Raw genomic sequence first — 15,932 nt, 5'->3', positions numbered from 1 at the left:
CTGCTGTGGCCTCTCCCATTGCGGAGCACAGACTCCGGATGTGCAGGTTCAGCGGCCATGGCTCACGGGCCCAGCATGTGGGATCCTCCCGGACCAGGGCACGAACCCGTGTCCCCTGCATCGGCAGGCGGACTCTCAACCACTGCGCCACCAGGGAAGCCCAGTCCTGGTGCTTTTTAATGCCACCTTTATGATTTGCTGAGAAGCTGCTGGGTTTGGTACCACTGGGTAGCAGTTTGGCCCCAGAAAGCTTTGTTTAAAATGAAATGATCTGAACTGAAACCAAAGGAGAGGTGATTCTCCATGGAGCAGTCACAGGCTGCCTTCAGTCTTGGGACACTGTTCAGTGTAAGGCATGAGAAGAGGAAGGTCCCCAGGCCTAAGCTCTGGAGTGACAAAGTGCGCTCCACAGATGGAGACTCCGATGGGTGATGGGCCCAAGGAGAATCATTGCAGGGCTTTTCTCAGTGGTATGTTTTTCTGACCAGTTTGGAGGCTGATTCTTACTTATCTATCCATCCATCCATGTGAAAATATTCATTGAACATTTCTGATGTTCAAGGCATGGGACACATCAGGCCACTGCCATGTGTGCTTCTGGGGCTCCCAGTCTAGTCCTAACAACTGATCACTGAGCAATGGATTGCAGGACTAGAGTGGATCTCATTTGGTCCAAGAGAATGACTAAAATAATTAATCTAACAATCTGGTCGTTCAATCATTCTTTCATTTGTTCAATTTAAGTTACATTCATAAATTTCTGGATGCCAGGAACTGTGCCGAGCTAAGGAGCTCGGCACCCTGTGGAGGTGATGATGATACTGAATAGGCACACTGAATGGGGGAGGGCACAGAGCAATCAACTGGGCTGTTAGGGTTGGTGGTGGGGGGCTGGGTGGTGGAGGTTCCACAATGGCAGGAGACATTTGAATTGGGTCTTGAGAGAGGAGAATTGTGGGGAAAAGAAGAGGAAGGGGGATGACAGCTGGAGGAAAGGCGATCTCGCCAGAGGCACCTGTATGGACAAAGACACAGAGATGTGGGGCTCGTTGCATGGCCAGAGTAGATGTGAGCAGGAGGAGGGGGAAGGACTGGCCTTTTGTTTTGTCTTGGGGCTCTGCCTTTAAATGCTCAGTTAAATTTGTGTGTTGCTGAGATGAAATCTTAGAACATTCCAAAGTCTACTATCTGACTTCGAACAGTAGCAGTAAAAATGTGGGCATGACACACCCAAACATTCAGAATGCAAATTCTCCTTCGTACTTCGAATTAATGTGGTTTGTTTTCCTAAATCCCCTACCTGTTATTGAGAAAAGTCTCCTGGAGAGGTGACCGTAGTAAGAATGCCACAGCTATACTTCCAATACGTCTGCTTCTCTGTTCAGTTAGTTCTGATGATGAAAGCAGTTTGTCTATAGGCCAGGATTCAGGCACAAAGGCAGTGTTTGTATTATCTGGGTCACTAGTGCTGCTAATTCCCACCCTGGGGAGAGGAGTTTTCATGAAATTTATTGCTACTCCGGATTTCTGCAAAGTAATGTTTAGGGAACAATCTGTATGGTTTAACAAATTATGGGATTATGGACGAAACTGGAACTACTTCTCATCATTTCACAAGGGACATTTTAGAAGTTGCTGACAATTTTGTTATTTTGTCAGTGTGGGAAGGACCCATTTAAACTTTCCAGCTATATTAATTTTTAATTTAAATTTAATGAAATTAATTCAAATTAAGAAGATGACCATTATCAATTTCCTTTCCTATTAGTTCCTTAATGGTTTGGCAAATTGCATTCTAAACTTCTCAACGAGCTGGATACATATTCATGGGTTTCCCAAGAAAAGATGGATTCGATCTTGATATGCTAATCCATAGCTGTGGCAGCAATCAAGGAGCAGCTAGGGAGAGAGCTACATTCTGGTATTAATTATGAATCAGGCATTAAGGACTGGTAAATAATTAAAGCTTCATGTGTCACAACACAAGTTAAGGATCAGTCTGTTCTTCCATTACCAAATGCATTTTGCGGGCTATTTCTAGTCCTGTTTTGATACTGCCTGAACATACACTGGGATGCAGACAGGTAACTCTCCTTCAGAGTAAGCTCATAGTACAGAATTTTGAATTTATTGAACTGCTGAGGTAGGAATACATTCAAATTTAGAAGCTGAGGCCCTGTGTTTCCAAGAACTTCTGGGTCATCAGCCTCTTTCCCCCAAAGTTTCTTCACTCTTTGGGGGTCTGTGCAGAGGGGTCATGTACTTACTGGGCAGGAGGTTTTTTTTTTTTACCAAAGTGTGGTCCACAGATCACCAACTGATTCAAAGCCTGCATCACCCAGGTGCTGGATAAAATTCAGAATCTCAGGTCCACCCTGGACCTCTTGAATCAGATCTGCATTCTAACAGGATCCTCAGATGACTCATTTGTACAATGGACTGTTGCTAAGGCACTTTTGAGTTTGAAGTATTTGTGATTCTCCAATCTCCTTGTCTTCCTCTTCCACCATGGAAAGGTTCCACTTTGGCCTTACCAGTGTTCTAAATTGCCAAACTTTCCCTCTACCCCATCATACTCTGAGGAGTTGTATACCGCTGAGGTTCATCCGAATACCTTTAGGATGCCAGAAGCCGTGGTCTTGGGTTTGAATCCTGACTCTGCTCCTTGTTAGCTGTGTGATCTCAAGCAAGTCCCTAACTTGTCTGAGGCTCAGCTCCAATGGGGATAGAATTACCTGCCTTACAAGACTGAAGCGAGAAATGAATGAAGCAATGTTTAGGGAAAAATGCCTGCCAGCACGACACTCGGAAGATGGTAGTCATGATGATGATGGTGATAATGGTGATGATGATGGCATTGAGAGAAACGTAACTTTTAGAGGCATGGATTGATGGCCAGGAAGCGGGTAATCAACTCAGTGGATAATGGAAGGATGCTTAACAGATTCTTTAAAAAGAATCATGCATTATGATGGTCTCTCCCCGACAGCCTACAACGGAAGTTTAAAGGAGAGGTTTCCTTGGCATGGGTTTGGGGAAAAGAGGAGTATTCACAGAGGGTGAAACTGGCCCTGAAAAGACAGGGAAGGAGAATGTTTAAAGTGAAATCCCAGTGCCATCTGTTCGGACCTCTTCATATCTTGGCTTTCTTTGTATCAAAACGCTGTCATAATTCTACCAAGTAAGTGTTTTTTTGCTTTATGAGGATATCACCTTTTTCTCTGGAGGTGAAAATAAGTACTACCCTTCTTGTTTTTTCTGAAGTTTAAACTAATGAGGAAGGAGAAGCAAATGTTTGAAGTCTAAAAACTTCAATTAAAAATTTTCTCTTTTATAAAAGTACCTTAAGTGATTGTTTTCAGAGACTCTAAACACAGTGACTGCCCATAATGGAATTCACCTCTCTCTTATTTCCCACCCCATAGAATCCCCTTTCCTCAATTTCCCTTAGTCACTTCTGCTCCCAAGAAAGATGAAGATGATATTTATTACAATAATAAATCTGGGCGTCTTCAAAACTAAAAAGAGCTGTTAGTAGGATGGGATTAGGAAACCAGATGCCCAGGAATGTTTTCATTGTCCTTTCAAAATGCTGGGCAAGAAGGGCTTGGTGTTTCCCATTAGCAGCTGCAGGTCACAAGGTCACAGGCTCTGGCCCTGAAGGAACATATGAACACTGAATACGAGGGGCTCTTTCTTCCTTATTCTCTGAAAGGCGTAGTGTGGAATTACCCATTATGGCCATGAATTACCACTTTATTTTCAAAGCCAGGAAAGTCAAAAAAAGCCAAACATTAAAAAATCCCTCATCTTAAACCTTTTCAATTTTTAAGCCCATAAGTATAGGGGTCAGGACAAGAGGCCTTTCTTTTAAAACATATTTTATGTCAGATTATACCATATTTAACAAGCTTATTTTCTCTCATCTGGGAGGTAAAGGATTTTTACAAGCTCCACTCACAAAGCAATTTATAGCCAAACACTGAAATATATATTAGAAATAGAGCCTCAAGTTCCCATTTAAATTTTGGGCACTGAGGTTGATCAGGTGTCAGTCGGTTCTGAAACTTTGAACTTCATTCCAAACTTGGTGGTTTGCAGAATCTAAAGGAGTTGGTGGGGGGAGGGGACTGGGACGAGGGACTGCTAAGTTCTGACATCAGAACTTTCCCCAGCTGGCTTGACTTTCTGCCTCCCATCTCTCCGAGCATCATGTACCTTACTTTAGGCCCATGGCGAGTGTGACTCATACTCTGTATTGTCCTCATTTGGGGAACTGAGAGACAGCACAACACAGTGGTTAAGGACTTGGACCCGGGAGTCAACTGCCTGGGCTTTTATCCTGTGTCTGCCACTTACTAGCTGTGGGAGCTTAAGCAAGATACTCTGGCCCTCAGTTCCCTTATCTGCAAAATGCAGATAATAGTAGTGCGTACCTCGTAGGGTCATAGTGAGAATTGAATGAGTTAGTCCACGTGATGCACCTAAAACAGTGCTTGGCATAGAGTAATTGGTATGTATTTTCTTGCTATTTCTCATCCCAGCTGCCTGACCCTGAGCCAGAGCAAGAAACCATCTCTATATTTTCATGGTGCCACATCTAGTACCATTCTCTTTGCACTCATTCATGCCACCAGTATTTATCATGTACCTATGATGGGCGAGGCCCTGACCGTCAGGCATGATCCCTGCCCTTCTGGTATGTATGCTCTTGCTGGTGAGATTACCACGTGTTGCAATACTCCTCGCTGGGGAAGTCTGGGATGCTACAAAGCATGTCTCAGAGGCTCTGGTCTCTAACCTGTGGTGAGTAGGCCAGGTGCTCTGGAGGGAAGTGAGGGCTTGACAGAGTCTTCAGAATGAGCAGGTGAAGAGCAGAGCGTGTTCTGGGTGTAAGGCAGCACCAGTGAGAAGGCACCCATGAATCACTGTGGAATGAAAGGAAAAGTTGGTCAGCTTTTGAGAAGGGAGGGGACCTCAACATCTTCTTAAATTGTTCTGTTTGAAACAGGGATGCCCGGGCACTCCTGATGGCCATGCTTTCATTCCCTGATGAAGGATGGACAGTGGAAGAGGGCGTCTTGAAAAGAGTTCCCATCTGCCCAGAAGGGCTCCCAGCACTAAGGGCTCTGTGCTGAAACCATGACTTGGGCACATCCATGCACTTTATGAAGCATTTTGCTCCCTCCTTTCCTTTCCTTGGTTGTGAAATAGTCATGTAGTTATTGTAGTGAAAATTCAAGATACAAATTAGCATATCAGCCATTCTGGATGCAAGGGTCACCTCTGGAAATCAAGTTTCTTACAGACATATCTCAATACACTAATATAAGTCAAGTGGGATCTTCCCCAAGAGCCAACGTTGGAGATTTGGCCTGACAGCTCTTCACAACAGCCAAGAACCCAAATTGCAAACCAAAACACACATGTTATTCTATTCTCAGAGCATCACTGATTGTCCAGGGAAAGCCAAGTGATGAAGAGCAAAACCTGTGGCTAGAAGAATACAACAGTTTACTCAATGGATTTCCTACTGCTTGGGTGAGTATTCATCCTTTCCTACTCATTTTAACAAGCAATTTTTTCTCCTACAAAACCCAGGTATAAGACTGACTTTTAAGGATATTGCTATAAGCAAACATCACCAAAGCAGCTAAAACTTGACTTTGGCTTTCCTGGAGAAACTGCTTTACTTAACTAATATTCGCCTTTCCTGTAAGTCACGTTTGGCAGCCATCTGTATGAAATAATGGCAAAAAATGCTTCCTTTTGCTTTAGGCTGCCATTGTGCCTAAAATTCTAACCATTAGCTTCATTCAAAAATTTCAATTAAACAACCACTGAACACTTATTATATGAGGGAAATGCAGTGATTGTGAGGAAGTGAAAAAAATAGACATGATCTCTATTTTATAGAGTATATAACGCGTTGAGGGAAAGGGTGAATATGCAAATAACTAACTATACCATAATTCATTATATGACCAAAGAAGAAAGTAAATGATACACTAAGGAGGATGAAAGCTAGAAGAGATGTAATCTTAACTGCTTTCTTATACATATCTTAAAAGACATTAAAATGCTCCATCTCTCTAAGTCTTGTGATGTCTCTAGCAGTTTATCTGGAAGACAGTGGAAGACATTTTGGTTGCAGATGAACAAATAATTCATTACAAAGAAAACATAGCTTGAAGATGACAGAGTGGGAGGACGTGCTCTCACTCCCTCTTGCAAAAATACCAGAATCACAACTAACTGCTGAACAATCATCGACAGGAAGACACTGGAACTCACTAAAAAAGATACCCCACATCCAAAGACAAAGGAGAAGCCACAATGAGACAGTAAGAGGGATGCAATCATAATAAAATCAAATCCCATAACTGCTGGGTGGGTGACTCACAAACTGGAGAACACTTATACCATAGAAGTTCATCCACTGGAGTGAAGGTTCTGAGCCCCACGTCAGGCTTCTGAACATGGGGGTCTGGAAACGGGAGGAGGAATTCCTAGAGAATCAGACTTTGAAGCCTAGTGGGATTTGATTGCAGGACTTCAACAGGACTGGGGGAAACAGAGACTCCACTCTTGGAGGGTACACACAAAGTAGTGTGTGCATCGGGACCCAGGGGAAGGAGCGGTGACCCCATAGAGACTGAACTAGACCTACCTGCTAGTGTTGGAGGGTTTCCTGCAGAGGTGAGGGGTGGCTCTGTCTCACTGTGAGGACAAGGACACTGGCGGCAGAAGTTCTGGGAAGTACTCCTTGGCGTGAGCCTTCCCAGAGTCCACCATTAGCCTCACCAAAGAGCCCATGTAGGGTCCAGGGTTGGGTTGCCTCAGGCCAAACAACCAACTGGCAGGTGACCTTGCCCCACCCATTAATCAGCAAGCAGATTAAAGTTTTACTGAGCTCTGCCCACCAGAGCAAGACCCAGCTCTACCCACCACCAGTCCCTCCCATCAGGAAACTTGCACAAGCCTCTTAGATAGCCTCATCCACCAGAGGGCAGACAGCAGAAGCAAGAAGAACTACAATCCTGCAGCCTGTGGAAAAAAAATCACATTCACAGAAAGACAAGATGAAAAGGCAGAGGGCTATGTACCAGATGAAGGAACAAGATAAAACCCCAGAAAAACAACTAAATGAAGTGGAGATAGGCCACATTCCAGAAAAAGAATTCAGAATAATGATAGTGAAGATAATCCAGGACCTCAGAAAAAGAATGGAGGCAAAGATCGAGAAGATGCAAGAAATGTTCAACAAAGATCTAGAAGAAATAAAGAACAAACAAACAGAGATGAACAATACAATAACTGAAATGAAAACTACTCTAGAAGGAATCAATAGCAGAATAACTGAGGCAGAAGAATGGATAAGTGACCTGGAAGACAGAATGGTGGAATTCACTGCTGTGGAACAGAATAAAGAAAAAAGAATGAAAAGAAGTGAAGACAGCCTAAGAGACCTCTGGGACAACATTAAATGCAGCAACATTTGCATTATAGGGCTCCCAGAAGGAGAAGAGAGAGAGAAAGGACCTGAGAAAATATTTGAAGAGATTATAGTCAAAAACTTCCCTAACATAGGAAAGGAAATAGCCACCCAAGTCCAGGAAGTGCAGAGAGTCCCATACAGGATAAACCCAAGGAGAAACATGCTGAGACACATAGTAATCAAACTGGCCAAAATTAAAGACAAAGAAAAATTATTGAAAGCAGCAAGGGAAAAACAACAAATAACATACAAGGGAATCCCCATAAGGTTAACAGCTGATTTCTCAACAGAAACTCTACAAGCCAGAAGGGAGTGGCACAATATACTTAAAGTGATGAAAGGGAAGAACCTACAACCAAGATTACTCTACCCAGAAAAGATCTCACTCAGATTTGATGGAGACATCAAAAGCTTTACAGACAACCAAAAGCTAAAAGAATTCAGCATCACCAAACCAGCTCTACAACAAATACTAAAGGAACTTCTCTAAGTGGGAAACACAAGGGAAGAAAAGGACCTACAAAAAAAAACCCCAAAACAATTATGAAAATGATAATAGGAACATACATAGAGATAATTACCTTAAACATGAATGGATTAAATGCTCCAACCAAAAGACACAGGCGTGCTGAATGGATACAAAAACAAGACCCATATATATACTGTCTACAAGAGACCCACTTCAGACCTAGGGACATATACAGACTGAAAGTGAGGAGATAAAAAAAGATATTCCAAGCAAATGGCAATCAAAAGAAAGCTGGAGTAGCAATACTCATATCAGATAAAGTAGACTTTAAAATAAAGAATGTTACAAGAGACAAGGAAGGACACTACATAATGATTAAGGGATCAATCGAAGAAGATATAACAATTATAAATATATATGCACCCAACATAGGAGCACTTTAATACATAAGGCAACTGCTAACAGCTATAAAAGAGGAAATCAGTAACACAGTAATAGTGGGGGACTTTAACACCTCACTTCCACCAATGGAAAGATCATCCAAACAGAAAATTAATAAGGAAACACAAGCTTTAAATGACTCAAGAGACCAGAGAGTTTTAAATGATATTTATATGACATTCCATCCAAAAACAGCAGATTACATTTTCTTCTCAAGTGTGCACAGAACATTCTCCAGGATAGATCACATCTTGGGTCACAAATCAAGCCTCAGTAAATTTAAGAAAATTTAAATCATATCAAGCATCTTTTCTGACCACAACGCTATGAGATTAGAAATCAATTACAGGGAAAAAAAAGTAAAAAACACAAACACATGGAGGCTAAACAATACGCTACTAAACAACGAAGAGATTGCTGAAGAAATCAAGGAGGAAATCAAAAAATACCTAGAGACAATTGAGAATGAAAACACGACAATCCAAAACCTATGCATGCAGCAACATTAGTTCTAAGAGGGAAGTTTATAGCAATACAATCCTACCTTAAGTAACAAGAAACATCTCAAATAAACAATCTAACCTTACACATAAAGGGACTAGAGAAAGAAGAACAAAAAAACCCAAAGTTAGTAGAAGGAAGGAAGTCATAAAGACCAGAGCAGAAAGTAATGAAATGAAATAGAAACAAAGAAAACAATAGCAAAGATAAATAAAACTAAAAGCTGGTTCTTTGAGAAGATAAACAAAACTGATAAACATTTAGCCAGACTCATCAAGAAAAAGAGGAAGAGGAAAATCAATAAAATTGAAATGAAAGAGGAGAAGTTAACAGTGGACACCTCAGAAATACACAGCATCATAAGAGACGACTACAAGCAACTCTATGCCAATTAAATGGACAACATGGAAGAAACTGACAAATTCTTAGAAAGGTATAACCTTCCAAGAATGAACCAGGAAGAAGTAGAAAATATGAACAGACCAATCACAAGTAATGAAATTGAAACTGTGATTAAAAATCTTCCAACAAACAAAAGTCCAGCACCAGATGGCTTCACAGGTGAATTCTATCAAACATTTAGAGACGAGCTAACACCCTTCCTTCTCAAACTCTTCCAAAAAATTGCAGAGGAAGGACCACTCTCAAACCCATTCTATGAGACCACCATCACTGTGATACCAAAACCAGACAAAGATACTACAAAAAAAGAAAATTACAGCCCAATATCACTGATGAACCTAGATGCAAAAATCCTCAACAAAATACTAGCAAACAGAATCCAACAACACATTGAAAGGGTTATACCCCATGATCAAGTAGGATTTATCCCAGTGATGCAAGGATTCTTCAATATATACAAATCAAGCAATGTGATACACCATATCAACAAATTGATGAATAAAAACCATATGATCATTTCAATAGATGCAGAGAAAGCTTTTGACAAAATTCAACACCAATTTATTATAAAAACTCTCAAGAAAGTGGGCATAGAGGGAACCTACCTCAACATAATACAGGCCATATATGACAAACCCACAGCAAACATCATTCTCAATGGTGAAAGATGGAAAGCATTTCCTTTAACATCAGGAAAAAGACAAGGATGTCCACTCTCACCACTATTATTCAACATAGTTTTGGAAGTACTAGCCATGGCAGAGAATAAAAAAAAATAAAAGAATACAAACTGGAAAAGAAGAAGTAAAATTGTCTCAGTTTGCACATGACATGATACTATACCTAGATAATCCTAACATGCCACCTGAAAACTACTAGAGCTAATCAATGAATTTGCTAAAGTTTCAGGATACAAAATTAATGCACAGAAATCTCTTGTTACAACAAAAGATCAGAAAGGGAAATTAATGAAACAATCCCATTCACCATTGTAACAAAAAGAATAAAATACCTAGGAATAAACCTACCTAAGGAGGTAAAAGACCTGTACTCAGAAAACTATAAGACACTGATGAAAGAAATCAAAGATGACACAAACAGATGGAGAGATATACCATGTTCTTGGATTGGAAGAATCAATATTGAGAAAATGACTATACTACCCAAAGCAATCTACAGATTCAATGCAATCCCTATCAAATTACCAATGGCATTTTTTAGAGAACTAGAACAAAAAATCCTAACATTTGTATGGAGACATGAAAGGTCCCGAATAGTCAAAGCACTCTTGAGGGAAAAAAATGGAGCTGGAGGAATCAGACTCCCTGACTTCAGACTATACTACAGAGCTACAGTCATCAAGACAATATGGTACTGGCACAAAAACAGAAATATAGATCAATGGAACAGTGTAGAAAGCCCAGACATAAACCCATGCACCTATGGTCAACTAATCTATGACAAAGGAGGCAGGAATATACAATGGAGAAAAGACAGTCTCTTCAATAAGTGGTGCTAGGAAAACTGGGCAGCTACATGTAAAAGAATGAAATTAGAACATTCCCTAACACCATACACAAAAATAAACTCTAAATGGATTAAAGACCTAAGTGTAAGACACAATAAAACTCTTAGAGGAAAACATAGGAAGAACAATCTTTGACATAAATCACAGCAAGATCTTTTTTGACTCACCTCCTAGAGAAATGGAAATAAAAACAGAAATAAAAAAATGGGACCTAATGAAACTTAAAAGCTCTTGCACAGCAAGGGAAACTATAAAGAAGATGAAAAGACAGCCCTCAGAATGGGAGAAAATATTTGCAAACGAATCAACAGACAAAGGTGTAATCTCCAAAATATATAAACAGCTCAATATTAAAAAAAACAAAGAACTCAATCAAAAAATAGGCAGAAGACCTAAATAGACATATAGATGGCCAAGAGGCATATGAAAAGCTGCTCAACACCACTAAATATTAGAGAAATGCCAATCAAAACTACCATGAGGTATCCCCTCACACCAGTGAGAATGAGTTATCAACTCACACCAGTTAGAATGGGCATCATCAGAAAATCTACAAACAATAAATGCTGGAAAAGGTGTGGAGAAAATGGAACCCTCTTGCACTGTTGGTGGGAATGTAAATTGACACAGCCACTATGGAGAACAGTATGGAGGTTCTTTAAAAAACTAAAAATAGAATTACCATATGACTCAGCAATGCCACTACTGGACATATACCCAGAGAAAACTATAATTCAAAAAAACACCCGCATCCCAATGTTCATTGCAGCACTATTTACAACAGCCAGGTCATGAAAGCAACCTAAATGTCCACTGACAGATGAATGGTAAAGAGGATGTGATACATATATAGAATGGAATATTACTCAGCCATAATAAAGAACGAAATTGGGTCATTTGTAGAGACATGGATCGACCTAGACACTGTCATACAGAGTGAAGTAAGTCAGAAAGAGAAAAACAAATATCATATATTAACTCGTATATGTGGAATCTAGAAAAATGGTACAGATGAACCGGTTTGCAAGCCAGAAATAGAGACATAGATGTAGAGAACAAATGTATGGGCACCAAGGGGGGAAAGTGGGGTGTGTGGTGGTGGTGGTGGGATGAATTGGGAGATTGAGATTGACATGTATACACTAATACGTATAAAATAGATAACTAATAAGAACCTGCTGTATAAAAATAAATAAATAAAATAAAATTAAGAAAAAATGGATTCTTATTTTTGTTTCAAGCGACCACTATCCTCCTTTATCTCCTTAATATATTCACTGAACTTCTTTAAAATTAGATCTAATAATTCTGCTCCAGTTAATAAATATAGTCTAGTTTGTTGAATTTCTTTTGAGGTAGTTGTACTCTTTGAGGGTCCAGGTGTATATATTAGAAAGTGGCTGAAGGTCAGGCTCCAATCTGGCAGTTCTGTTGAACTTAGGAACAGGGGGAAGGTGGCAGCCTGTTAAGAGAGTCCAAGTTCCACAAGTCACTAATGATCCCTCTGGTTTGCTGTCATTGCACCAGGCAACAACTCTGGTAGTTGTTCCACTTTAAACCTGTATGGAAAAGGAGCACCAGGTAGAGGGGGCCATCACAGGTTTTTGTCCCCTAGTTCTAGGACTTTGGAAGGTGAGCTGTGGAGGAATTAAGGTTTGAGGGTGGATGGTCATTGGCCCCTGTTTTCCTCAACTACACACCCTAGCAGAGTGTATACGATTCCCTAATTTTACCTCTTGGACAATTGACCTTGCAGTGTGGGTTGTTTCCATTGATTTCTGCAGTGAAGAGGCAAGCAAAGAGTATCTCTAGGGGGTTGTGGGGAGGAGGCAAGAGCAGAACTTGAAAAACTTCACCCCAGTCAGTGCTTTGCTTCTATGTCTGGCAGCTCCCAGCCACAGGCTACCATCACTTACCTTCCCACTGACCCTCGGACACCAACTCAAGTCATGCTTTCATCTTCCCAGAGTTGTCTCTTGCTTTTTGGTTAGTTTCTGAACTCCACTTTCCTCTCTTGCTTCTGTAGTTTCTTTGTGATTGCTTTGGGTGGAGGGAATCAGCAGTACATTCTAGTTTGCCAAACTGGCTTCCCATTCATATTTACTATAATGACTCTTATTTGGATTTATTTCCACTATCTTCTTTTATGCTTTCAATGATGAGTATTTTTTTCTATACTCTTCCTCCCTCCCTCCCTCCCTCCCTTCCTTTCCTCATTCCTCCCTCCCTCCCTCTCTCCCTCCTTTCTCTCTTTCTAGATTGAGTAATTAAAAATTTTTTCATTTCCCCCCTTTATGATCTAGAAATTAGACACTTTACCTATATTCCTCTATTGATGTAGTAAAGTTAGCTTTGGCTGAAAGACAGATACTTTAATGAATAGAAATAGCTTAAGCAAAGTCCAGGTAGAAAGTTAATGCACCAGATGACTAAATAGTGTTAAGATATCCATTCTCCTCAGGTTGACCTACTGATTAAAGAAATCTCAATCCAAATCCCAGCAGACTTTTTTGAAGAAATTGCCAAGATGGATCAATAATTATTATGGAAATGCAAAGTATCTACAAGTGCCCAACCAATCTTGAAAAAGAAATAAACAAAGTTGAAGGATTTGCATACACAGTTTCAAGGCTTATTGTAAAACTATAATAATCAAGACAGTGTAATACTAATGTAAGGATAGTATTATATTGGGGTAAGTACAGACAAATAGATCAATGAAATAGAATAAAGTCCAGAAATAGACCCACGTATATATGGTCAACTGATTTTTAATAAAGGCTTTGATGTAATTCAGTGGGGGAATTCAGTGGGGGTGATTGATTGAGGTAGCTTGTCTGTCTGTCATCAGAAAGAGGAGTCCCGTATTTCTGTTTTATCTTATTCTTGTAAAATGTCTATTTTATGTGCAAGTTTTAAAATGCACATGATCTATCAATATAGTTGTATTCAGTATATGCATTTAATAATAAATAAATAAATAAATGTAAACTGAGCAGAAGTGCATGCTCAGAAATGTTTATGTCTGGGGTGTGCAATAAAAAGAGTTTGCAGAACCCATGTGAGAATGACAACATGGACCATTCCCTTCCTATCAAGACCTGGGGAGGTGACCATAGCAGAAGGGTGGCTTGCAAGGCCTCCAAGGTCTTGGGGAAATCCAGGCTTCTCTCCTGCTTTCCTATTATGGGACAGTTTAGGAAAGTTTTGCAAATGTCATTGGTTATTTTTAATTTCCTGTAAGAGGAAAGATTTCCTGTAAGAGGAAATCTTACTGGGTAGATAAGTTTACCTCTTTTTTTTTTTCCCCTATGCCATGTGGCATGTGGGATCTTAGCTCCCCGACCAGGGATCGAACCCATGCCCCCTGCAATGGAAGCGTGGAGTCTTAACCACTGGACCGTCAGGGAAGTCCCTGTTTACCTCTTACTGAGATGATGGCTGGTTGGTATACATCATCCTGTGTATCCACTAGCGCACGGGTCCTGCAATACTGACTACATATGATCTGCTGCACAGTACTGCTGCTCCCTAGACAAAGCCAGAAGCTCGCCAGCTGTGACCCTGCACTTCCTCCATTGTGCAGTGCTGGCTGGTTTTGCTTGAGACAAAACTCTTTCGTCCTAAAGGAGGTTTTTACATTGGAGATGAGACTTTTGACAGAGGGGATACTTGCTTTCATTTGACTGATAGGACCTTGGCAAAGAAAGTTCATTTTACCAGTTGCTGGCTTATGTCCTGGCTGGGAAGAGCAATAACCTCATTAATGAATTATCTCCTACTTACAAGACGAACTTGACTCATTTGTTTCCTTCAGAAGACAGTGTCATTGATTAAAGGTAGCCATTAGTCACCACGAATAAACGTATCTGTTCACCTTTCAGAGGTGTTTGACATTTGCATTTTGTGCTAGGAAGCAAAACAGATAGTTCTTAGCATAACTCATATGTCTTCTCTAAGTTACCTGAAAGGTGGTCTCAGTGTTCTAGATAATAATAATCAAAAAATTATTTACACATGCTAAAGTTTAACAAATACATCTAGAGATAACAATTTCTAATCTTTAAATTGGGGAGCAATGCTTACTTTTGGCTAAATCACATGCAGAATCTATTGACAGTGATGTTTTTGAAGACGCAATTTGCAAGCATGGTGATATCGCAGATAATCAGTCTGTCTAGAACAAAGCACTTAGCAAAAACTTCAAAGTTCAAGTAAAATATATCACACCAATTTTGGAACCTAAAACCAAAATCAAATGCTAATTTTTACAAAAAGTCATCAAAGTGTCATTTTTTAAAAGTTGACTGAACTAGGTTGGATTGAAACCCAAACCTATATATTATTAAAATAAATGAATTGGGATATCAAGATATCCGACTGAACTCCAATCAGAACTCTATGCAGTCTTGATTGTGGATAGCAGATTCCTCCCTTACAAGCTAAATTGGACTTTGTGAGAGGGAATGGCAGTTACATTATCAAACAATGAAATGATGGGACTCACAGGATTAGCCTTCAGAGGGAAGGTGCAGATGTGCCGAGCATGACAAGGTGCTATCTGCCCCCTGAGGTGAGCATGAGCTGTCAGTCCTCCTTCAGTACCACATTTATGTGTCCACTGGATCTTTCTACAAGGTGTCTTTGGCTGAACCGAGTGGTGGTCATTGCAGACTGGTTGGGACTGACCACATGGGGGACCAAATTCCCCGGACCGACCGACTGTATCACAGGTCACTTATCTGGGGGACACAGAGCCACATCCTGCTAGTTGTGTTTTCCATGAATGGATGAGGAAACATTTGCAAATGACATGGTTCCAGAACCCCCACCAGCTGTGCTGACTGTTCTGGGTGAGCCTGATTGCTTTTGGCTCTACCTGGTGCAGTGTTTTCCATCAAATCAGTCCTTCCTCCGTGGGGGTATTTATTATGTGCCATTTTGAAAATAGAAGGGACATGGAGCAATCATCCAGCAAAACCATAAAACACTTTATTATCCAAGATGGTGAGGGGACAGGTTTGACATACAACACTGGGAGCAATGATGGCCGAAAAATGTGGTACTGAAGTGTGGTTTAATGAGGATCGGAA

The sequence above is a fragment of the Lipotes vexillifer genome, unplaced genomic scaffold (assembly GCF_000442215.2).
Source record: "Lipotes vexillifer unplaced genomic scaffold, Lipotes_vexillifer_v1.1 scaffold479, whole genome shotgun sequence".
NCBI classification, from domain to species: Eukaryota; Metazoa; Chordata; class Mammalia; order Artiodactyla; family Lipotidae; genus Lipotes; species Lipotes vexillifer.
This window is presented reverse-complemented; position numbering follows the sequence as displayed.